Raw genomic sequence first — 24,303 nt, forward strand, 5'->3', positions numbered from 1 at the left:
CGGCTTCGTTGTATGTACAGTACCCCAGAAGGTAGAGGACTCAAACCTATCCACTTTGGTACCTGACTTCAGACATGGTCGGTTTCATAGAGGCTAATCCCTGGCTTCATGGGGATGAAAGGGTGGTATGCTAAATACTTTTGCAGTTTTATTGCAATCCAGCAGAGGAGCTGAGGGCAATGACGACAGGGCCAACGAGCTGAATATGTTTTTTAATAGATTTGACTCTGCAGTGACTGCTCAGCCACCTTCTAACTCGTCAGGAGCAAACCTGAAACTCCCTGCACTGCACCTTTGCCTCCGGTGTTAAATCTGACAATCCTCCTTCACCTGTCAGCTTCATATGTAATCAGGTTGAAAAACAGTTGAGAAAACTACACTCAGGCAAGGCAGCAGGGCCGGATGGGGTGAGTTCCAGTGTCCTTAAAGCTTGTGCCTCCCAGCTCTGTGGAGTCTTACACTACATCTTCATGATGAGTCTGAGTCTACAGAGAGTCCCAGCGTGGTGGAAGACGTCATGCCTCGTTTCTGTACCAAAGACCCCCAGGATTACAGACCTGTGGCACTGACTTTGCATGTCATGAAGACCCTTGAGGAGACTCATACTGGATCATGGTTAGACCACATATGGACCCCCTTCAGTTCGCATACCAGCTTCATCTCAGAGTCGAGGTCGCCATCATCTACTTGCTCAATCATGTCTACACCAACCTCGACCAGCCAGCAAGCAATGTGAGGGTTATGTTTTTTGCTTTTCCAGTGCATTCAATACCATCAGCTGACTCTCCTGGGTGAAAAGCTGAAAGCGATGCAGGTGGATGATTCTCTTGTGTCCTGGATTGTGAATTATCTGACCGGAAGACCACAGTATGTGCTCCTGCAGCACTGTATTTTGGACATGATGGTCAGCAACACTAGAGCACACAAGGGACTGTCCTCTCCCCGTTTCTTTTCACCCTCTACACATCTGACTTCAGCTACTGCACAGAGACCTGCCACCATCAAAAGTTTTCTGATGACTCTGCTGTAGATACATGTATCAGAGGAGGAGATGAGGTGGAATATCAAGCTGCTGTGGACTCCTTTGTCACATGGTGTGAGCAGAATTATCTGCAGCTTAATGTGACAAAGACTAAGGAACTGATTGTGGATTTTGGTAGATACAAAACACCAGCGACACGTGTTTTGACACCTGTTTCAATACAGGGCACCAATGTGGAAGCGGTAAAGAATTACATATACCTTGGAGTGCATATTGACAATAAACTGGACTGGGTTAAGAACACTACTGCACTTTACAAGAAGGGCCAGAGCCGTCTCATTATCTTGAGGCAACTAAGGTCGTTTAACATCTGCCAAACACTGCTTAGGATGTTTTATGAGTCTGTTGTGGCTAGTGCTATCCTCTATGCTGTTGCATGCTGGGGCAGCAGGCTGAGGGTTGCACAAAAAAACTGATCTGCAAAGCCAGTAACGTTGTGGGGATGTTGGAAGCACTGCAGTGCAAGGTTCCAATGTGATATGAAGGCTTCTAGATAGAATAAGCTGCACATGATTTCTTCTCCCTTCACTTGCACTGTGGATAATGTACCCAGTAATATTCAGCTTGAACTCATTAGCCTGTATTCTAATACACCATTGGCAGAGCACTGTAAGTCTGTATCACTGCTGGATTTTTATCCCTTTTCCAGATATGTTAACTTTCCAAATTTGAAGAAACCTGCTCAGATATTTGTTCTCTTTGGATTGATCTACACATATGAGCAAATGTTCTCAGTGATTAAGTTAAATAAATCCAGATAAATTCCACATGTTTTAAAAAATCTTTCAAATTTTTGCAACCTGCTTTGCACTTTCATTGCATGGCTGTAACAGCAGCTTAACATAGTCATACAATGTGTGGCTTTTGGTTATGCTATAAAGTTCAGACAAAGCAGGATAAAGGTCAGCCTAGTGGGCCAGCACTCTCATATAGCTCCTTGGGAAAATTTAGGCGCTCATCCCATCACAAGTTGTACAGAAGGATTTTTCCAGCAGAGTCTAGACAGTGTTGGAGGTGAGAAGAAAGGCGGCATGGCAAAAAGCGTCTGTTTTCAACTTCTGGATGGCACCCAGAACCAAAATCTGGCAAAAGTGTCCATACACTGTATGATGAATAGATGTTGGAATTGAAGTGCAAGCAGGAAATGAGAGAAATTTTAAAGCGTATGAACTTTTGCCAAGCTCAGTGGAACTGTTATTGTGCATTTCCATGCAGTGGTCACTAATAACAGAATGTTGGCCAATTCAGAACCAACACTAGAAGCATTCAGAGAGCGCAGGTCTTTGCCAGTCCATTGTACCCTTCTTTTTTTGCCAATGATTGTGGGCATTATTTTTTTCATTAGAAGCTCAAATAGCAAGATAGTTACAATCTCCCCATAGTGAAGAATTCTCAAAAAAATTCCTGAATCCAGGCAGTGATCTAGATCAACCCTCAAAATCTAATCACTTGTTCCTCATTCAATTTTTGAGATTTAATTGGAAATTTTATTAAAATCCATCCATAACTATTTCAGTTATGTTGCCAACAGACAGACAAACCAATGCTGCTGAATATATGACTTCAATCCTGGCAGAGGTAATAAGGATAAACAATCATGCACATGTATAATCACTACTATGCCCAATTTAGAATCACCATCAACATTGGGGCTGGGCAAGTTACATATTATTGCATTTACACAGATTAATGCTTACAAATATTTTATTTTGCATGGCAGTTTTTCTTGTTACAGTTGCGAAGTACACCTTATGGCCGGAAAGTCATTATCACATATTGCTTCCTCTGTAAAGAAAGACGTCAGGTTCATAAAGCTTTAAAATTCATAGCGCTGACATGTTACCTTGTATCATATGTTACAGCCCAAGGCCTTGGCCTTTGTGACTATATGTAAACCACTATGTTTGGTTGCAACCAGGTGATTGGCTGGCTGTCTGGATGTCCTCAGCTTGTACCATAGACTGTATATAAAAGATGGACGGAGCCTCTATGATGTCACCCGTAGGTTTCTGAAGAGCTGAATTGAAGCTCATTGGGCAGTTCCCACCGTCACCATCTTGGCAGTTTTGAAAAATCCAAAAATGGGCAAAGAGGTGGAGCTGAGAGGGGGACTGTGAAGGTGCTAAGAGCTAAGAGCTAACTGAGCTAACCCCGAGCTACGGTTGGCAGGCTAAAGCTAAGGCTCGCTGTTAGCCAGCTAAAAACTGCGGTTGTGCTGCACTCTCCCTTCTTGCCGCGGATATTGGATACCTGTCAATCAAATGGACACGCCTAATTATGCCGACTTTTAAGGTTAAATAACATCCAAATGGACGAGTTAGAACCCTGTCCGTAATGACAGTAGTGGGCTACTTGCAGCTACATCTTTATTTGTAAATGGGAAGGTATGAGGGATGGGGTGCTTGTTCAATGGGGATAGTGATTGTGTTACTGATTTCATACAGTTGTATTAAAATGAATTTTGAGACAAATGTTTGTGCAACTTCATAGTGTCATAGACATTTATTTAAAGTATTTTCTCAATAATGTTACCAATAATAATGTTACACTTCCTCTCCAGCTTTGGAGAGGTTGCACCTGAAAGAAATTCAAGAATTAAACTCTGTGCGGCAAAAACGAAAATGACTGTCAGGGGCCGACCCAGAACAGGGCAGCTCCAATCATTAATAGGAAGAGGGGGTCTACGTTCTAAACACCCGTGTAATCACTCACACTCACACTGCACAGCAATAAAGGGGAATCGTGGACCACCACTGGGGATTGGGCGGCCGCCCTGGGTCCACAACACCTGACAAAGAAAAAAGAAGGGCGAGGTTAAAACACAATGGCCACAGTGCTACACTCACACAAAAAAAAAAACAAAAAAAAACAAACAAAACACAAAAACATGCACAAGAAAGAAAGCCAAATAATCATGCAACTTAATCAAACAGCAAATTAGTATAAACAAAAAGAGTTGATTAAAATGACACAAGCCTGGCAGGCCAATTAGTACGTGCTCCTTCAACCAGGCAGTGTCAATAGGGGTTGGAAAACTGTCCGTCCTGTCCACAGACCCACACCGGGGGCTGACCCGGGCCGAGAGACAACAGAGTCAAGACAACAGAGTTGGCATGCACACGACTCTGGAAAGCATCAAACACCTCAGGTACTGTGATTCAGCTGTGCTGTGATCTAAAACATGTGTAGGAGAGTCAGCTAGAGGCTGGACAAGCAAGCAAACAAAAAATAAATAAATAAACAAACAATCTACCGGAGCAGACATCTAACCGCATTCCGTTGGAGCAGGGACACATTGAAAACCTGTAGGACTGCGGACCTTTAAGGACCGAAAAGAGTAGCCCTGGTTTAAAGTGTCTGAAATCCAACATACTGGCGTTTTTTTTACAAATAACAGTACATTTAAAATTAAAGTATGCAATACATTACTTTCTTATTCATTATTTATTGTTGCGCAAAACAGTGGAAATAACAGTAGAAAATCATGTGATTAATAATGATTAAAAATTTTAACTGCTGCCAAACTCTATTTAACGCTATTTTTTGAATTTGGGAGAAAGCCGATGCACTAGAAGAGAACCCAAACATGCACAAGGGGAATGTGCAAACACCACACAGAAAGTTCACAGCCAGGAACTGGGAACCTCCTTACAGTAGGGCTAAGAACAAACCCTTCTAACAACACATCACAAAAAATGTAAGTTTCTTTGTTTTAACAGAAAAAAAATATCTGTATCCCTAAGATTATGTCAAACATGTTATGAGTCACTAGCTGCACTACTAAAACAAAAACCACATAACCAGCAATAAGTTATCATTTTTCCTCCATGTTTATCACTCTGATATCCCATTTTGAGGACTGGCAGAAACATGTTTCGAAGATCAGAAACAATCTATTAACTCTCACCTTAAATGAATCCAATAAAAATGGCTAATAAGAATTTATGTAACACTTACTTCGTCTAAGTCTTCCAAGTTCCTACATGTTATACACCATTGGCAAGGCTAAATCAAGCTTAGTTTTTGCACTGCTAACAAAACATGAACAAATTTGTGAAAGTACTAATGGGCACACGATGATAAATCAAAAACAGATTTCAACTACCAAAACAAGGACAAGAAAATATAATAAGGCATATCTTGCCCTATGCTCGACCAGATAATGGTCAAGTAATGGTAGCGGCCTGAAGTGGGTAATGGAAAGAGAGCAGTGTGTTGTATGTTTAAAAAATTTGCATTTGACAGTATGAAGCCACTTGGGGATTTCTCATTCTGAACACAATGAAAAGCCTGTAAATTACTTCAGAAATAAACTACTCAACTGCTGTACATAGCAGAGTTGTTGTACTAAAGCAGTATCTGTCTCACTGAAAGCTGCCATGCATTGAAAACAAATCCAAAACCATGCATGGTAAAATAGGGTATTCATTTACCCTATTTTTTTTTTTTGCCAATTTCTTTTGTGTGTGTGTGCATGTGTTTGTGTTTGAGTTTTATACTTTGCTGCAAGTTTAAATATACCCCCCCAAAGATAAATATATACTTAAAAAAAAATCCGTAAGAAATTAATACAAAATTAACTACTTAAAGTCTGCACAATAATATCAGATTAACTGATAACAGGCTCTGTAGGGCTCTGAAGAATCTGTAGAAGTTTTAATGGGTTGTGTTCTATTAGAATTAGTACTTTATTATAAAACTGACAGCCTCAATACCCATGGTCTTATTAATGGACTGTAATCTTTCCATGTTAGTAAAAACTATTTTTAGCTTGGCAAAGAGCTCCAGTTGGCTTTTTATTTTGCTCTGTGAACTGGTGCCTGTCAAATTAAATGCCAAAGACACAAACATAAAGGCACAGAAATCACAGTCCCACACACACTGACAGAGCACCTATTTTTATGGTGCAGCAGATGTGGCCATTGGCTGAGATGGTTAATCCACAGTACACGTATGATAAAAGCAGGATTTAGCCATAGCCACGATACAAACATCTGTCAGGATCCCCTTTCAGACTCACAAGCCCAGATAGGACAGCAGCGGAATATTTTTGGTCTTGCTATTTTGATAAAGAGGAGGGAAAATCAGTTAATAGATTCAGACCTGAGGTAAGTGTAAGAAATTAATTAATTTAAGATCTCCCGTGGCCTAGAAATATCTTGGTTCACTGCCGCTTATATAACCTGTTTTCCCACAGCCTGGATTTAAAGTTGCTCTGTGCACATGGTGAATTAATTAATTTACAAGTGATCTTTATTTCGAATGAGTTAACAAATAACAAAGTTTATATTTCAAATGGGTCACAGTTATAACTCCTGTGTATTAGTATGACTTATTTTCATAAATTAACCTAAGCAGATATAATAGTTAAACTATATTTCTACAAATTATAGTTATTACCTGACACTGAAATAATAGCTAGCTTTTCTTTAAAGAAAAGTCACACTTTTTTCTTAGACGTTATTTGAAATAATGGCCTATAGTTTATTTGTGTGGAAGCTCATATCTGATCAGCTAGCATTTATTTTTCCCTATCATGGCTGCAGCTGATTACATCATAACATTCCCATGAGAATAATGTTTGATGTTATGATAAATATTTCTGAAGTTTTGTGAAAGACATTTGAGATTTGCAGTCTAAACCCTATATAATCACTCCATTATGTGATGTTGATTGTGGTAATTTAAAATCTCATTAAAAGGTCTGTGAACTCTCTCCAAACTGCCAGCTGATATTTGAAATGCCTTTCATGCTTTGCAATGACGGTTTCACATGGATTGATGGTTGCCTGCAGAGTGCATCAACTATGAAAATGCTGTGCACGTATTGTCACAGACAAGTTGCGTCGTGAATGGCATAAAAATGAGGGGAAATGAGAATTGTGCTGTACATTAGTATTTTAGAGAGTGCTTCAATAAAATTTTAATGATCTTCAAAAGAAACTATGCCATTACAGAAGAAATGTAGGCAGATCAAGAAAATGTTTGCTATAAAGTGAAAGGGATTTAACTATTCCAGTACCACAGCATTAGCAAATTGACTTTCCAGATGTGCAATGTCCTGGGAAAATCACTTAGATGGGTTAATAATAAAAACAAGCTAAGCTAATAGTTTCATTCAATATGCATAGCTAATACTGTATATAGAGTTGTGAAATGTTGTTCACCACTTCGACCACTTATTAGCAAATAAAATATCTGACTTTACTAGAGTAGAAAAATGCCACACAGTGAAATTCTAAGCGTCCTGCATTGAAAGTAGCGATATTTACATCGACAAATATGCTCAATAATCAATATTGAATCCGCCATAGTCCAAATCTTCCCTGAAACTCATTACCTCATGTAAGTCCCACGTGGTTCAAGCATGCACAAAAACAACAAACTCCACTGAAACACAATAAGCATATACGTGGTTATCTTTTTCTTGCTGATCTGATCGTGAAAAGGTTTAAATCACCCCTTTCGATCAGACTGAAATTTTTTTCTGATCAAGGCTGATCAAAGCGCCCAGAAATGGTGCGGTTTGGTTCTGTTGTATGGGGTCCATTTAAAGTGGAAACACACAAAATAGCATACCTGACTGCACACAGCTACTCAAGTAAATTCATGTGCATGCAAGTACTCAATAAAGAAAAATGTTCTTTAGAAGTATAACCTACCATCATTACATTAATATGACACCTTCATTTATTAATGCTGTTTTAATAATTAATTTGATTTAGGAATAATCTGCAGATGCTGTTCTTTTACGAGTTCAATGTTTGGCTTGTGAAATTGTTTTGTTATATAAAATAATTTCTTCAAGAGTGATCCATGGAATTCCCAAGTTGTTTAGTGTTTTTTTATCAGCTGATAAACTGGAGAGTCATTTCAGCAGTAACTGGCATGCATAAACTATCAGGGCTTTTCATTTTTATCCAGAAATCAAATTTTTTTGTAAGTCATTTATAATTTTTTGCAAATATAAATCTTAAGGTGGCGGTGTACCCTAAAAATATGTTGAGCTATGAAAAGGATATTAAATTATCTTATTTTTTTTTTATCTTTAACATTTATTTTTCTCTAATTGCAATTTTGCAGGTTAAAAGAGATCAAAATGCCACCTGCTGGTTTAGTTCTGTTTTTAGCCAGGTTTAGTTTGTCATGCTCAAATATGATGTAGAGGCAAAGTTTTGGACTGCCCTGTATCATTAAATAAAGAAATTGCAAATTTATGCTCTACTTAAATCAGCATTCTCAAATGAAACCAATCAAAAGTTTGGACACACTTTCCTATGAAAAAAATGTGTGTGAAAAGTGCATCCAAACCTTTGATTGGTACTGTATTTTGGGCACATAGTTATGAGTGGTTATGGGGACTTAGTTAGTTTGCCTACCATTTTGTTCAAAATCTTAAAAGCTCTCAAATAAGTTTTCATGAAGTTAGATTCAAACATCTATATTACTCCTTAGGAGTCAGTACCTTCTGATCCTCTTACTACTTAATAACTTAGTAACCAATGAACTGCAAAAATAAAGATTTTCTCAGTTACTACTAAAAAGGTGAGATATTAGCATGCTGGTTGTCTTAACACTGGCAACATGATGAAACCACAAATATGACCCATGAGCCACAGGGGCCTCTAAACCATAATGAAATTTAGACTGCAACATCCTGAAATGAAACCAAAAACCAATCAAACAGCACTTAGGCCTCCAGATTTTGCTAGAGACAACTTTTATGAGGTCAGAAGCTTTGGTGGCAGAAATAATGTTCAAAAGAGAGACATTAGCTCTACAATTTTTATTTTTAACAATGAGCAGGTGTCCCAAGACTTTATCACTATGTAAAAAGTACATCAACAATACTCAGTTAAGGACACTAACTCTGCCACAAACTCTCAACAAGTGATGCTTACATAGAAGCTTGCAAAATGAAGCAAAACTTACTTTTATGGTGACGTCTTTTTGAAAAACCATATGACTTAAGTAGCAAGTATATGCCCATCTTTTAATTTAGTTTTCTTATGTACGGCCCTTTGATTACTTTAACTACTTCTGACTATTTACTTTGCCTGCATTTGATGTATGTCAAACACAGCCAAATTGGCAGGTTTATTTAAATTATGGTAGCTGTCACATTACTTTCTGCTGTCAGATAATGAGTGCATCCACTGAACTCCCCAATCAACAGATTTCATATCAGCTCAAATAAACTACACCAACAGATCAGCTTGTTTTAACCAGGGAGAAACTTATTGGCAATCGCAGTGGTGTATCCAATAATCCCAACTTTCTCCATTAAAGGTTTTGTAAAGTTACATCTAAAAAATAAGACAGGTGTTGGTAGTGACTCTCTAGCACCTCTTCCACTAAATCAACCCACTGAAAATCCCTGACCAAGTGAGCAGCACTCAAAGACTGTGCAATGTCAGCTTTTCACTAAATTAATACAGTGAAACTCCAGAAAGTCTGTGCATGCACAGCCCCATAATAACTGCTGTATGGGATTTTTAACTTGACCCTTTAATCCATTGAGAATAAATCTGAATCTCTGAGCTGGGGGGTTGCCAAATCTGCAATGTTTTGCATTTCAGCTTCACTCCACAAAACTAATTCAGTTTTTCTTGTTCTCATTATTAGTCTGCAATTTAAGAATGCAGCCCAAGTTCCACAAATTCTTCTCCATCACAGAAAGACTCATTTCTGGGAATCTGGATTAAAGCAGAACAGTCAGATAGGATGTTGCTAGTTAAATGTTAATGCACAGCAGAAGGCCTCTGTTTTTGTTCACTACATAATATTAAAAAAAAAAAATTAGATTCTTGCCCCCGTGTCATCTTCCACCATTCCTGCAAGCTTGGGTCCTTTCTGAGAGCTTGAGGGTTCTGAGTATTTTAGCTATTCCTAGAATTGTGCTCTTGTGTTCTCAGATCCAGTGTTTCTCCAGGTATCTGTTGAAGACACTTTCCCATTATGGGGACCACTTCCCTAAGTGCTCCAATGACAACAGGGACAGTTACCTTCACTCTCACACCAGTTTTCCCTGATGTTGCCATCATTTTGAATGGCTACATAAATTACAAAGACTTAAATCTGCTTATTATTAATTATCACAATGTCCAGTGGACAGGCCATTACCATTTTGTTGGTCTTTATCTTAACGTCCCATGGGATTAAGCTTTTCCACCACCTTGGGGAGTATTTTCTGTTTTGACCTAAGGGTCTGTTATGTCCCTGTTGGTCTAGGGGCACAAAGACGGTAACATATTGAGTCGGACACAGGATAAAATAAAATAGCAAGTTTATTTGAGAACAAGGTTGCACAAGACAACAAACAGAAACAAAGGGGGTTCTCAAAACAAATAAATGTCCAATATTGATGACTTCTCTTAAACAAAAGCACAATCACAAACAAAAACAATAAACAGAACTCAAAGTGTCCTAATGAAGGTTAACAATCACAGTTAGAAATGCTCAAAATGTCCACAAAAACAGGTTACACACTCTGAGGCGGAATACAAACAAAGGCAAACCAAAATCAGGAATCACCTCAGGCAGGGATATTACAAAGTTTCAGAAATCAAACCAAACTTTGCCAAATCTGAACAAACCCACACACACAGGGGAGAACTCTCTTTAACACGTGCAGACCAGAATCACACCCAAAACAGCAAGCTGTGTCCACTGTCCACAGCTGCCACAAATGCTGGTGATGAGCTGGTTTATAGGAGCACATTCCTCCGGATTGGACAGCCACTCAGGAACCGGAGCACGTGTTGGCCAATCTTGATGAGGGACAGCGGGTCCCAGTAGAGTTCCCACGGCCAATCGTCATGAATGACTGGCTTCAGTTCTTATCACATACTCCCCACGGGCTGGAAAGCCTGCAGTCGTAACAGGGTCTCAGTCAAACTTTTGAACAGATTTTCTTGTGTTTCTATGCTGTCTACTTGGTAATAACTAAGGTATTAAAACACACATCACTGTTTACCATCGAGTCCTTAAAATTCTGCCATATTACCAAATAAATAAATAAATGGTTTGAAAATAAAATAAAAACAAAGCTTTGCAATCAGACAATTCTTAATTGTAATCTTATATTATGGGCTGTGAATAAAAGTAGTAATTAAAGGTTCTAAAATAAGACTGGGCAGAGTAATCAGTCTTTTCTAGCTGCTGTTTAACCAGGATGTGTTAAGAAAGGCTCTGGCCTTCATACGAGCAGTGAAGGCTCTCTCTCTCTCTTTTACACACACACACACACACATGCACAAAGACACAGAAAAAAACAATGACATCATCCATTTAGAAGAAGCTTTTAGAGCACTATAACAATATAAACATGTTTTACAGTCACAAAGAAAACAAAGGAAACATATGCCTCCAACTGACATCAAATATCAAATATGACACGTGAAATCTTGCAGCCTGGTCAGCATATACACTTACTATTTAAGCAGTAACTAATTTCATATTATTATCCCTGGCATACTGATTAATGACTCAGATGCTAGGTCATATTTTACATTGGTTCTGAGTATCTGATGGAATTTTAATTGGTTTAGAAACCAGACCAAGATGTGGGGTAAGCTGCAATCATTTTTTCCTGTTCTTTTTGAGTAGGATTATAGGTAAACATGCATAATCCAGTGCAGTATGACAAGTTGACCTTAGAGTCACACTGAAAACCATTTTTAACAGCTACAAAAGCATAACTGGTCTTGTGAGTCAGTCTGAACAAAGTAATGTTATCAGAAGACTTTATTCATTTGTTGGACACTGGTTTAAACTTTAACATATATTTTGCCAAACCCTAACTCTTATGCAGCGTTGCAAATCTCCTTTATTTGTTGTAGGAGCTTATTTTTTGTCCATTTAGAGAGATACCTTCAATTAGAATGTTAGCAACAAAAATTGATACCCACAGCTGAATAATATCTTGAGAACAATTATATGCACAAGGGAGAAATGAGCCCAATTAATGCAGCTTAAATTCATCTGACAGCAACCAGGCATAGCGTTTTCCTCAAGACTAATGTAATTAAGGAACAAGTACGCTGTTTCCTGTCTATTAAAAATCTTTTTAAAAGACTTCCGGTTTAGCAAAACATGGGATAAGTCGCATGGCTGTGAGCTCTTGGAGAGTTAAGTCGTATCACACTGCTAGCCACAGAGTTTTTATCTCCAATTGTCGTGAATTTTCTCCCAACCATTCTCCAAGTTAATCTCAGCTGTCTACTATTATAATGCTGTCTATAAAGGAGGAAACACCATACAGTCACATCATTAAGAGATCAAAGGTATTCTCACATCTACAACGCTTCAATGCAGACTTAGTATTCTTAGAAGAAACACACTTGCATGACAGGGACAGGGTTAGGCTTAAACCCCTGTGGGTAGGAGATTGGTATCACTAAATCATTGACTCAAAAGTTAAGGGGCTGGCAATTTTGGTAAATAAAATGGTTCACTTTACTTCCTCTAAGACCACAGCTGAGAGGAATGGCAGCTGTTTGATTATTACAGGCCTGCTATATGTCATAATCCTGTGTTACTAGTAAATGTTTATCCTCCAAAGTCTAACAATCTGGCCTTTATAAACAGACTATTTGCAGCAATCCCTCTGCTAGATACTCATATTTTAATTCTGGCAGGTGATTTGAACTGCGTAATGAACCTATCTCTGGACCGTCTAAATCAATTTTAGGATTTTATGTCCCAAAAGGGGTATTTAGTGCTTTGGAGATTCTATAATCCTTAAACTATATTCTTTCTTATCTCACATTCACCGGTCGTATTCCCACATTGATTGTTTTTTTGTTGTTTTTTTTCTTATTGATGGGTCCTTGATTTCAAAAGTGACCTCTTCTGAATAGCATTTAAATAGTTTTTTTTTTTTCTGATCACGCTTCCCTGAGTCTAAATTTACGTTTCCCTAACCCCCCTTGTTTTTCTTCTTCCTGTAGGTTCAAAACATTGCTACTTGCAAGTTCAATACTTTGCGTTTTCATTGGATGATTTTATAGTACTTAACAAGAACGACTCCATCTCCTATTCATTATTATGGGAATCACTGAAAACTTTTCTGCAAGGTCAAATCTTTTCTAGAAGCACTCAGAGAGTGCAGACCTCCACCAAGCCATTGTAAAATAAAAATTTCTGCCAATGATTGCAGTTATCATTTCTGAGTTAAAAGCTCTAATTGCAAAATTATCTCTGTCTCCCATAGTAAAGAATCCACCAAAAAAATCCTGGATCCAGGAGTGATCTGGATCACTTCCAAAACCTTGTCACTTGTTCATTATTCCATTTGTGAGATTTCCTGAAAATGTAATCAAATCTGTCCATAACTGTGAAATTATGTTGGTAACAGAGAGACCAACGCAACCAATACACAACCGCTGCCTTGGCAGCGGTAAAAACCCGTAAAGCCAAGATATATTGTCAATAAATTAACATTACTGATATTGACAGACAAATTGCTATTAGCTACGGAACCTGAGAGCGTCCAAGCTTGATTATTATTATTCTCTTCTGGCTTCCTTCCACAGTCCAAAGACATGCATGTTAAGCTGATTTCTCTAATGCTCACAAGGAACAAGTGAGAGTCTAACTGAACGATTGTCTCTCTGTGACGAACAAGGAACAGCTTCAGATAGCTCGAGAAAACAGTTTGTTAAAAACAAAAGTGAGCCTGCTCGTTCTTGGCTTTCGTAACTAGCCCTCCCTAAACTCTTATCAAACAACAACAGTATCTTAAGGCTGAACTTACCTCCCTACAACTAACACAGAACATTTTTTATTATGTTCTCAAGCCACTTTAAATGAGCATGGTGATGACCCTTGCTCATCAGTTGAAACGTCAATTCGCCGCTCGATAAATTCCGCAAAATAAAGATCCTCTCTAGCGATGCTGACCCCACACCTACAATATTTTTAACAATTTTTATTCCTTCCTTCCTTCATGAGTCAGAATTATCATCAGCCATTGGCAGAAAAGGCTCAATGCGCCTTTGTGTTTGAAAGAAATTATGTCCTCTATCAAAACCATGCAAAACAAAAAGTCCTTCGTACAGCACCCACTCTAACTCAGGCGCCAATATCCTAAGATCCTACATCTTGTGCCTCGTACAGCCTTCTATCACTTCTTAATGTTGATGTCAAGGTTTTGGTTAAAGTTTTAGCAATTTGCCTTGAAAAGGATCTTTCACTAATAATACCAGAGGAACAGAACGGCTTGATTAAAGGTCACCAGATGGATTTTAACACCTTTTAATGTAACTTCGCTGGACACAGATTATATGATCAGTTCTGTCACTTTTCTCTTCTGTTACTGATGTCAGCCTTCCAACTGTGTAGTTATAGTTATAGCTATAGTTATTTTTAGTTATAGTTACCTGTCTGCTCACATCTATTTTTGCCAAGGTAACAACTACAGCCTCCAAGAAACTACTCAAAGATATAGAGCTCCTGTTTGAGAAAATATTTACATTCTTAATAGTGTTTCATTCAGGTATGAAAGAGGGTCAGGTGACAATTTATTCAGCACTGTATTCTTTGCTGCAATTAGAATTTGGATGCATGTTGTTCTGCAAAGACCATAGTGGACTTTTTTGTGTGTGTTTGTGTATCCATTGTATTGAGAAAGCAAGTAGGATGTTGATTGTCTGTTATTCAACCCAAACAGGTTCAATTAGTTAATCTTTTACCCATTTTTAAACATTAACACTGGACTTTTGTGATAGCAGTCCATTTTGATGCTCCACTCTTACCTCACTTGTGTTTAAGTAAAATTTATTTGCACATTTTCTAGTGACAACACAGCCAGTTTCATCCACATACCCCATCAAAAGTAATCTTTTATTAATATAACTTTGTAAAAATTAGAATAAGAATAACAAATGAATAAATAAATAAATAAATAAATAAAAATCTACAATAATAATAATTTTATAATCCAGCAATTCTGGATCACATTGGCTCAAATGAATGGTTCCTGGTAACTTCAGATATTTGTTTTCTTAATTATTATAATCACTTTCAGTCATGCCATGCATATAAAAAAATCTGAAATTTTGTTAAAATAAAAAACCTTAAAGGGAGATTTAGCTTTATAAAAGGAAGGGCTTGAGAATGTTGGTTTTAAATGATAAGGTCAGAATACCTACTTGTCTAATAAATGTACTGACAGTGTATTCGCTGATCCAAGCTGAGTACTGGAACAAGCAGATGTGTCTACCTCTCACTGTCTCATCATCAGAAGCCTTTCATCTTGGATGTTATTGTTAGCTATGAAGAGAAAATTATATTCATTGATTTTTTACTTGCTCCTATTGTCATTTTGGCTTTGAACAAAGGCAGAAAATCCTTCAATCTCAGCCCCCATCTGAATAAAAAGTGCATTACCCTAACAACAGTGTATTTTAAATTCCTTCGACAAGCAAGTTTTACTGATTTGCAGCCGTCTTGGAGATGGCTCTGTGTAACCCTCAGGTTTCTCAGAACCTGAGACATGTGCTCAGTGTAATTTGTATTCTTTTAATCTGCATATTAAAATAAATAAATAATAAATAAATAAAGAAAGAAAGAAATAAAGAAAAAAGAAAGAAAGAAAGAAAAAAATATGTCCTTTTTCAAAGTTTGCAAAGTGAACAAAACCTCCAGTTGAATCAGTAGGTCATTTATGTGTCTTGACAGGGTGATTCCAGCCTTTGATTGTCAAAGTGTCCTTGATCAAAGTAATCAACCCCAACTTAGGATTCAATGTGTTCATGCTATTGCAGAGAAAAAATAAATAAACACAGCAAAGAGGGCAAATATACTGTATAATAGCATTCACAGTATGAAAGTATATGTGAATGGATAAATGGCAAGCGTAATGTAGAGACAAATGTAGAGATTTTAGTCAATTTCTTTTCATCGAAAATATTTTTAATCAAGTATTGTCTTGACTCTTCTTCTTTTTTGACAGTAGGATATAAATAAATCTATTTATCCGTGCATTTCAATATTTCATGCTACTGTACTCTGAAAGAGAAAGATTATTTAATTAGGCTGTACTTAAAATTGAATCATCTTACTCATATTAAGTTATTCCACTCAAATTAAATGAGTGGATCAGCCTCCTTCTGAGTAGTCTTCTCTACTTTAAAATAAACTTTGAAATCTTGTTATCCATTAAGTTCAAATAGGAGTGAGTTGCACCTTTTCTTTGCAGTGTTTTCTCTTTAATGTAAACAATACCAGCTACACTGAAGTGTTTTCATTTCAGGATATAAAAGACAATAGATGCAGATATATACTGTGTGTATATATATATATATATATATAATTATATATATATGTATCTTTTTTCTTCTGCTTTGATCATTCAAAAAGCTAAAGCTTAAATGAAAAGGCATGAAAGAAATATCTTAAAAGTGATCAAAACAACCTAAATTGCTTTATACAACCCCTTCCACAACAAAGAAAGCTAATACATATAAACTACATTTCTGGCATTCGCTGAGCTTAACACAGAGGCAGCTTTGAATCAATCAAAGTGCTTCATAAATTATTTGGTGCACTACATGGATTGTTTTTTTTTTTCCAAAGTGCCTGTTTTTGGGCCCAAACTTATGTTTAATACTCTTTTAGCTACAGAACCAGGATTAATGGCTTATAGTTAAAAGGGTGCTTATTCTATTACACATTTATAAGCATACATTGTCTTGGATTTGATTAAAAATACTGATGTTAAATACAATGAAAAAAAAGATCACTTTTGACAATGATGTCATCTGCACAGGAAAAATTTCTTATTACATTTCCAGATTTCCACATTATTTCACACATGTACAAAATGTGTTTAACAAACATGCTACTGTACAGAAGTTTACAATCAGACATTTCTTCTTAAAACATGTTTAAAAACAACAGGTGTTAGCCAAAGTGCTATAAAATTAATTAAATTTATTCATTGATTTTAATTCTAACTTTTTTTAACTGAAAGAGATATCAGAAGTTTGTTGAATATTAAATTATTAATATACCCACTGGGGGCTGTATTGACTTTGTTATTTAAAAAGATTTCTTAATAAAGAAATACAATGTAATAGATTATTTTCTTGCCTCCCTTCCCCACGCAGCAACAGAAATGCATGTAGTTAAAGAGTCTGTGGTATTTTTCTCCGTGTTTTATGGCCTATGTGATGTGTTAAAATAGTAATTGGTGAGAAGGAATTCAAATCAACCACAAACTTCACTCTCTTGCTTGTGAGCTTTAGCTTTTTTGTTGGTGCTGTTGTTTTTTTTCCTTTCAAAAACCTGGTCACTACCATGTCATTACCTGTATTTCCATTACAGTTTTTCACATAAAAAAAGTGATATTTCTCAAACTTCGACTAAGTTCGCAGGTGTTTCCATTGAATAGTGTTTAGCGCATTAGCCGTTATTCTCGTAAAATCTCGTCCCATGAGACTCCACCTTGAGGAGGACAGAAATTTCACATTTTTTGTGAAACTCTGCATTTTGCTGTTGACTATCAAGGATGGTGGTCTGTTTTTTTATTAAATATTTGTAAAACGATTTCCATGTCCTCCTGCGTCTATACATACCGTGCCAACTCTATTTGAAATAAACTGGTAATGTGACCCCTACTTCATATCCAGTGACATGTAAATGCAAAAAAACGTGTTTCCATTACACTTTTGCGATATACTTTTATATTGACACGTATGAAAAACCACCTCATGAGAGCGTAAAAACTTTTTAGCGATATTTGAGAGGTCTTTTCAAAATGTAGGTGTTTCCATTACTGTTTTTTTTTTATTGCAATATTCAGGTTTTGCTAAATTCTTGGGGTAATGGAAATGCACCTATTGTTTATGGATTTTTGTGTATTGTCTAATTCTCAAGGTAAAGCCCCCCAGCTTATCCACTATGACCATTTTAAAATTTTAAAGGAACAAGTGATCCACCATTACTTCTTAGAGCATGGCACTTTGTTTTTGTTTCTGAGATATCTCCAAGGAAATATAAATCTGGTTGCCAGGGTGAGTTGAGCTTCCCTACAGACCTGCCAGTCTTGGATCACTGGATGCAGTTAGTTTCTCTTGGCCTGTAACACAGTAAGGGAAATATTTGGATTTGTTCACTCAGCTTCTCTCATATGTTCCCATCATCCTTTCAGTAAGCCTTCAGGAATTCAACCAATCAGAAGACGCTTTAGCCAAACAGCCCATTCTGATGAGGACATTTCACCCACAAGAAAGCACTTCCTTGTTCTGAGATAGTTAAACACTTTTAGAGTAATGGTGGGTGCAAAGTTAATCTAGAGGAACACAAGATTAAGAATTAAATGACTGGAAATGTTCATGCAGATCCACTTCAAATCTTTAGTGGTCAGGCTACATGGATGCACCGCACATGGTAAAAACTATGCTTTCTATGTGAGTGTGATGCTGATGCATAAATTTGGGTCAAGGCATCTCAAATACTTGGTTATACTGAAGAAGCAAAAGTACTTGGTCAGGGGTCAGCAAAATTTACAATTCAAAAATTCAGCAATCACTGGATAGGCTGATTCGACGCGATGGCTCTATGGTAGGGAAGAAGCTGTAGTCTTTCGTGGCGGTTGCAAAGAGGAGGACATTGAACAAACCGCTAGCCATCATTGATGATATCAGCCACCCTCTGCATGCTGCCATCACAGCACAGAGGAGCTTGTTCAGCAGCAGGCCGCTGACACTGAGCTGCTCTATGGACAGACTCCGGAAATCTCTTCTACTCAGGGCCATCAGACGCCAATGTGACATGTTTAAGCGGTGAAGGGAGGAAGGCCCTTTAACACCACAGGTGCTGCTTGGACAAGATATGAGTCACCTGGCAGCCACTTTATTTTGACACATTCCACTTGTTGTCGCTTTCAATCTGCTTTGTATACTCACTGTGTTTACTCATATATGTACAGACTTTTTACCTTGCCTAATGCCACTTCATTTCACCTCACTTTATTTCAATTTTTATCATTTATGTTGATTCTCCGTTTTTTTTGATAGGATAAGCTTTAATAATCCCCTAGAGGGGAAATTTCTTTGCCACCAAACATCACATACATACACAATGAAAACAAACAATAAAACCTTACAGAAATAAATATACTAAAAACATGGCTTAATACATAAAATTACAGGTGTTCATTAAAAAATCTTTTGCAGGAACAAAAGACCTCCTAAAATGTTCAGTAGACCACTGAGGCATGACAAAACGTTCACTAAAAGAGTTTTTTAGAGCTTTTAAAACATACTGTAGAGGATGGTTTTCAATAAATAGAATTGTTCTCAATTAGGACCTGGTTCTTTTTGCCAAACTAAAGTCCAGAGAATCAGGGGAGATACCATTCACAGCCCTAGCTTGTTTAATGTTGTTGATTTTGTTTTTGTCTTCTACACAAATGCTGCTACCCCAGCACGGCACAGAAAAGAACACTGGCTGAAATTCCCTGATAAAACACATATACAAGGTTTCTGCTCACATTAAAAGATCTGAGTTTCCCCAGAAAGAAGAGCCTTGTCTGAGCCTTCTTGAAAACCACCTCTGTGTTCTTTTTAAGCTGTCGTTGGACATCATCCACACTCAAGACAAGACACGAGACAAACTGCTGAGTCTCCAAATTTTCTCAGGATCAATGAAGTATCTGTCGGTCCATCCATCTGTGTCTAAACTCTTACCTTAGCTGGCATCCAGCAGCGGCTTACACTTGTTTTCATGTGTTTTCATTCTCAAAGATTTCAACTTTATGTTTAGAGAGATTTAATATTTGCCTTAAATCCAATATTTTTGCATGACTGAGGTCATAGATGCAGCCAGGCTTCAACCTTTCTGATACTTTAATGCTGAATCCTATAGTTGGATTTATTTATAGAAGAGTCAATCTCAGCAAAAATATAAACCCCAGCACAATAACAGAGCTCTCCCACAGCTCATCTTTAAACATCATGTTCTGTTCTCACTGACTGATGTCCTGTTCAAAGGCACTGAGTAAAGACTAGCAGCTTTTTGATGTGTTTCTGTCTTTCCCTGTGGGTTCTCCTGCAGTAAAAGGTCTTCTCACTGTTAAATGTTTGCCCAACACACAGCAGGTCATGGTTTCTTTTTTCCCACATTGTGCAATATTGTGTTTTCATTTTGTTCTTACTGCTGTCTTGGTAGTCATGTAAGAGCATCTCTCCTGTCAGGTTTGGATCATTTACAGTTACACAGGAGACAAGTGTACAATCTTACTGCCACTTAAATTAATAAAGCATTAACTATTAAAGTTAAGCTTCCAGACATGTTAATTCTGAATTTATAATGGGTTAGGAGTCTGTTATACTGGTGCTCTGAGAAAGGTTAAAGCTGTACCTGCTTCCCTTAATAATTTTAATATCTATACTGCCTGCTTTTGCTTTTCATGTTACAGCTGGTGAAGTAAAACCATGGGCAAGGCGGGAAGTAAAGTCCTCCGGGAAACTTCAATGGATGGGGTTCAATCACAGGTAAGAGCAGCCACCGAACATAAAATGAAACTGTTTGCTTACACTCAAATGCACAATTTCTCAAAGATGCAGGTTGCAAAAGTACACACAATCTTTGTTCAAGAGCTGTACTTGTACTTATAAAAGGACATATAAAATATGGACTGATTTAACTTCTGTTATTTCATTCAATAAATCAAAGCAATTTTTAAAATCAACATCTCTTAAACAGTTTTTTTTAATGAAGAAGGAGCAGCAAGAAGTAAAGTCTTATGTTATATGCCCCTTTTCTACCTAACCATGAACACAACCTATATACAAGATGTTCAACAAAATACAAGAATGCCTTGATGAGAGTGAAAAGGTGCAGGATTTGAAATGTACTTCAACTATAAAAAAAATTAAGAACAGTTAAATATAGGCAGTTATTATGAGCTTTTCTTTTTATTATTACTTGTTTTATTAAGTTTGCTTGTTTATTGTAGCCAAAGGCTAGCAAAGGTAAGCAGCAGGTGAAAACAACTTTAGATTGACAACTTAACATGACAAACTGCAATATTTATTTATCAAAAACTGTTCCAAAATACAGAAGCATCCAGCCATCCATCCATCCATTTTCTGTCGCGTATCTGGAGTCAGGTCGCGGGGGCAGCTGTGTAAGCAGGGAAACCCAGACTTCCCTCTCCCCGGCCACATTCACCAGCTCATCCGGACGGATCCCGAGGCATTCCCAGGCCAGCCGGGAGGTGTAGTCCGTCCTAGCTCTTCCACGGGGCCTCTTTCCAGTGGGATGTGCCCGGAACACCTTATCAGGGAGGCGTCCAGGAGGCATCCTAACCAGATGCCCGAGCCACCTCTTCTGGCTCCTCTCGATGTGGCTCCCTCTTCACCACGACAAACCGATGCAGAGTCCGCATCACTGCAGACGCTGCACCGATCCACCTGTCGATCTCCAGCTCCATCCTTCCCTCACTCGTGAACAAGACCCCGAGATACATGAACTCCTCCACTTGGGGCAGGACCCTATTGCAGACCCAGAGAGAGCACTCCACCCTTTTCCGGCTGAGGACCATGGTCTCGGACTTGGAGGTGCTGATTCTCATCCCAGCCGCTTCACACTCTGCTGCGAATCGCTGCAGTGAGAGCTGAAGATCACGGCCCGATGAAGCCAACAAAACCACATCATCCGCAAAGAGCAGAGACCCAATCCTGAGGCCACCGAACCGGATCCCCTCAACACCTCAGTTGTGCCTAGAAATTCTGTCCATAAAAGTTATGAACAGAATCGGTGACAAAGGGCAGTCTTGGCGGAGTCCAACCCACACTGGAAACGATTCTGATTTACTGCCGGTAATGCGGACCAAGCTCTGACACCGGTCGTACAGGGACCGGACAGCTCATACAAGCGAGTCCGGCACTCCATTCTCCCGGAGTACCCCCCACAGGAGTCCCCGGGGGACACAGTCGAATGCCTTCTCCAAGTCCGCAAAGCACATGTAGATTGGTTGGACAAACTCCCATGCCCCCTCAAAGACCGTGAAGAGGGTGTAGAGCTGGTCCACTGTTCCATGACCAGGACGAAAACCACACTGCTCCTCCTCAATCCCAGGTTCGACTATCCGACGAATCCTCCTCTCAAGCACCCCTGAACAGACCTTACCGGGGAGGCTGAGGAGTGTGATCCCCCTGTAGTTGGAGCCCACCCTCCGGTCCCCCTTTTTGAAGAGGGGGACCACCACTCCAGTCTGCCAGTCTAGGGGAACTGTCCCCGATGTCCACGCGATGCTGAAGAGGGGTGTCAGCCAAGACAGCCCTACAGCATCCAGAGCCTTAAGGAACTCTGGGCGGACCTCTTCCACCCCCGGGGCCTTGCCACCAAGGAGCTTTTTAACCACCTCAGCGACCTCAGCCCCAGAGATAGGAGAGCCAGCACCAGCTACCCCAGACTCTGCTTTCTCATCAGAAGACGTGTTGGTGGGATTGAGAAGGTCTTCGAAGTATTCCGTCCACCGCCTCACAAGGTCTCGAGTCGAGGTCAGCAGCCCCCCATCCCCACTGTACACAGTGTTGACGGAGCACTGCTTTCCCCTCCTGAGCCACCGGATGGTGGACCAGAATCTCCTCGAAGCCATCTGGAAGTCATTCTCCATGGCCTATCCAAACTCCTCCCATGCCCGAGTTTTTGCCTTAGCGACCACCGAAGCTGCACTCCGCTTAGTCCACCGATACCCATCAGCTGCCTCTGGAGTCCCACAGGCCAAAAAGGCCTGATAGGACTCCTTCTTCAGCTTGACAGCATCCCTTACTGCCGGTGTCCACCAACGAGTTCGGGGGTTACCGCCAGGACAGGCACCGACGACCTTACGGCCACAGCTGCGGCTGGCCGCCTTGACAATAGAGGCATGGAACACAGCCCATTCAGACTCAATGTCCCCCGCCTCACCTGGGACATGGTTGAAGCTCTGCCGGAGATTGGAGTTGAAACTCTTTTTGACAGGGAACTCTGCCAGACGTTCCCAGCAGACCCTCACAACACGCTTGGGTCTGCCAGGCCTGACTGGCATCCTCCCCCACCATCTGAGCCAACTCACCACCAGGTGGTGATCAGTTGACAGCTCCGCCTCTCTCCTCACCCGAGTGTCCAGAACATGCGGCCGCAAGTCCAACGACACGACTACAAAGTCGATCATTGAACTGAGGCCTAGAGTGTCCTGGTGCCAAGTGCACATGTGGACACTCTTATGTCTGAACAAGGTGTTCATTATGGACAGTCCATGACGAGCACAGAAGTCTAACAAGAAAACACCACTCGGATTTAGATTAGGGGGGCCGTTCCTCCCAATCATGCCCCTCCAGGTCTCGCTGTCATTGCCCACGTGAGCACTGAAGTCCCCCAGCAGAATGAGGGAGTTCCCGGAAGGAGTGCCCTCCAACACCCCCTCCAAGGACTCCAAAAAGGGTGGGTACTCTGAACTGCTATTTGGTGCATAAGCACAAACAACAGTCAGGACCCGTCCCCCCCACCCGAAGGCAGAAAGAGGTTACCCTTTCGTCCACCGGGGTAAACCCCAATGTACAAGCGCCAAGTCAGGGGGCAATGAGCATGCCCACACCTGATCAGCGCCTCTCACCGGGAGCAACTCCAGAATGGAAGAGGATCCAGCCCCTCTCAAGGACTGTGGTTCTAAAGCTCAAGCCGTGCATTGAGGTGAGTCCAACTATATCTAGCCGGAACAGCTCAACCTCGCACACCAGCTCAAGCTCCTTCCCCTCCAGGAGGGCTTTTGCAGCTTTTGCAGCCGAGGATCAGACCGCCATGATCCCCGCCTCTGGCAGCCGTCCAGCTCACACTGCACCCGACCCCTATGGCCCCTCCTGCAGGTGGTGAGCCCATGGGAGGAGAGGCCCATGTTACCCTTTCGGGTGGAAACCTTAGAGAAAACCTTGGTCCTTGCTTTCTCATCATCATAGGGGTGATTTGAGCCACACTTCGTCTGGTCCCTCCCCTAGACACCTGTTTGCCATGGGTGACCCTACGAGGGGCATGAGCCCCCGACAACATAGCCGCTAGGATCATCAGGACACACAAACTCCTCCACCCCAATAAGGTGGCGGCTCAGGGAGCAGTGTGTGTAAAAATATATTACACCCTTACTGTTTCCATGACAACTGGCGAAGTAGCAGCCATGTGCTTCTAATCAACTGCACTTGATTAATTTATCATCAGCAGGTGCACCTCTGTAAAAACTGAAGCTGTGTCACTTTTTTGGACTACATTCA

Source organism: Melanotaenia boesemani, chromosome 3, assembly GCF_017639745.1.
Source record: "Melanotaenia boesemani isolate fMelBoe1 chromosome 3, fMelBoe1.pri, whole genome shotgun sequence".
Classification (NCBI taxonomy): Eukaryota; Metazoa; Chordata; class Actinopteri; order Atheriniformes; family Melanotaeniidae; genus Melanotaenia; species Melanotaenia boesemani.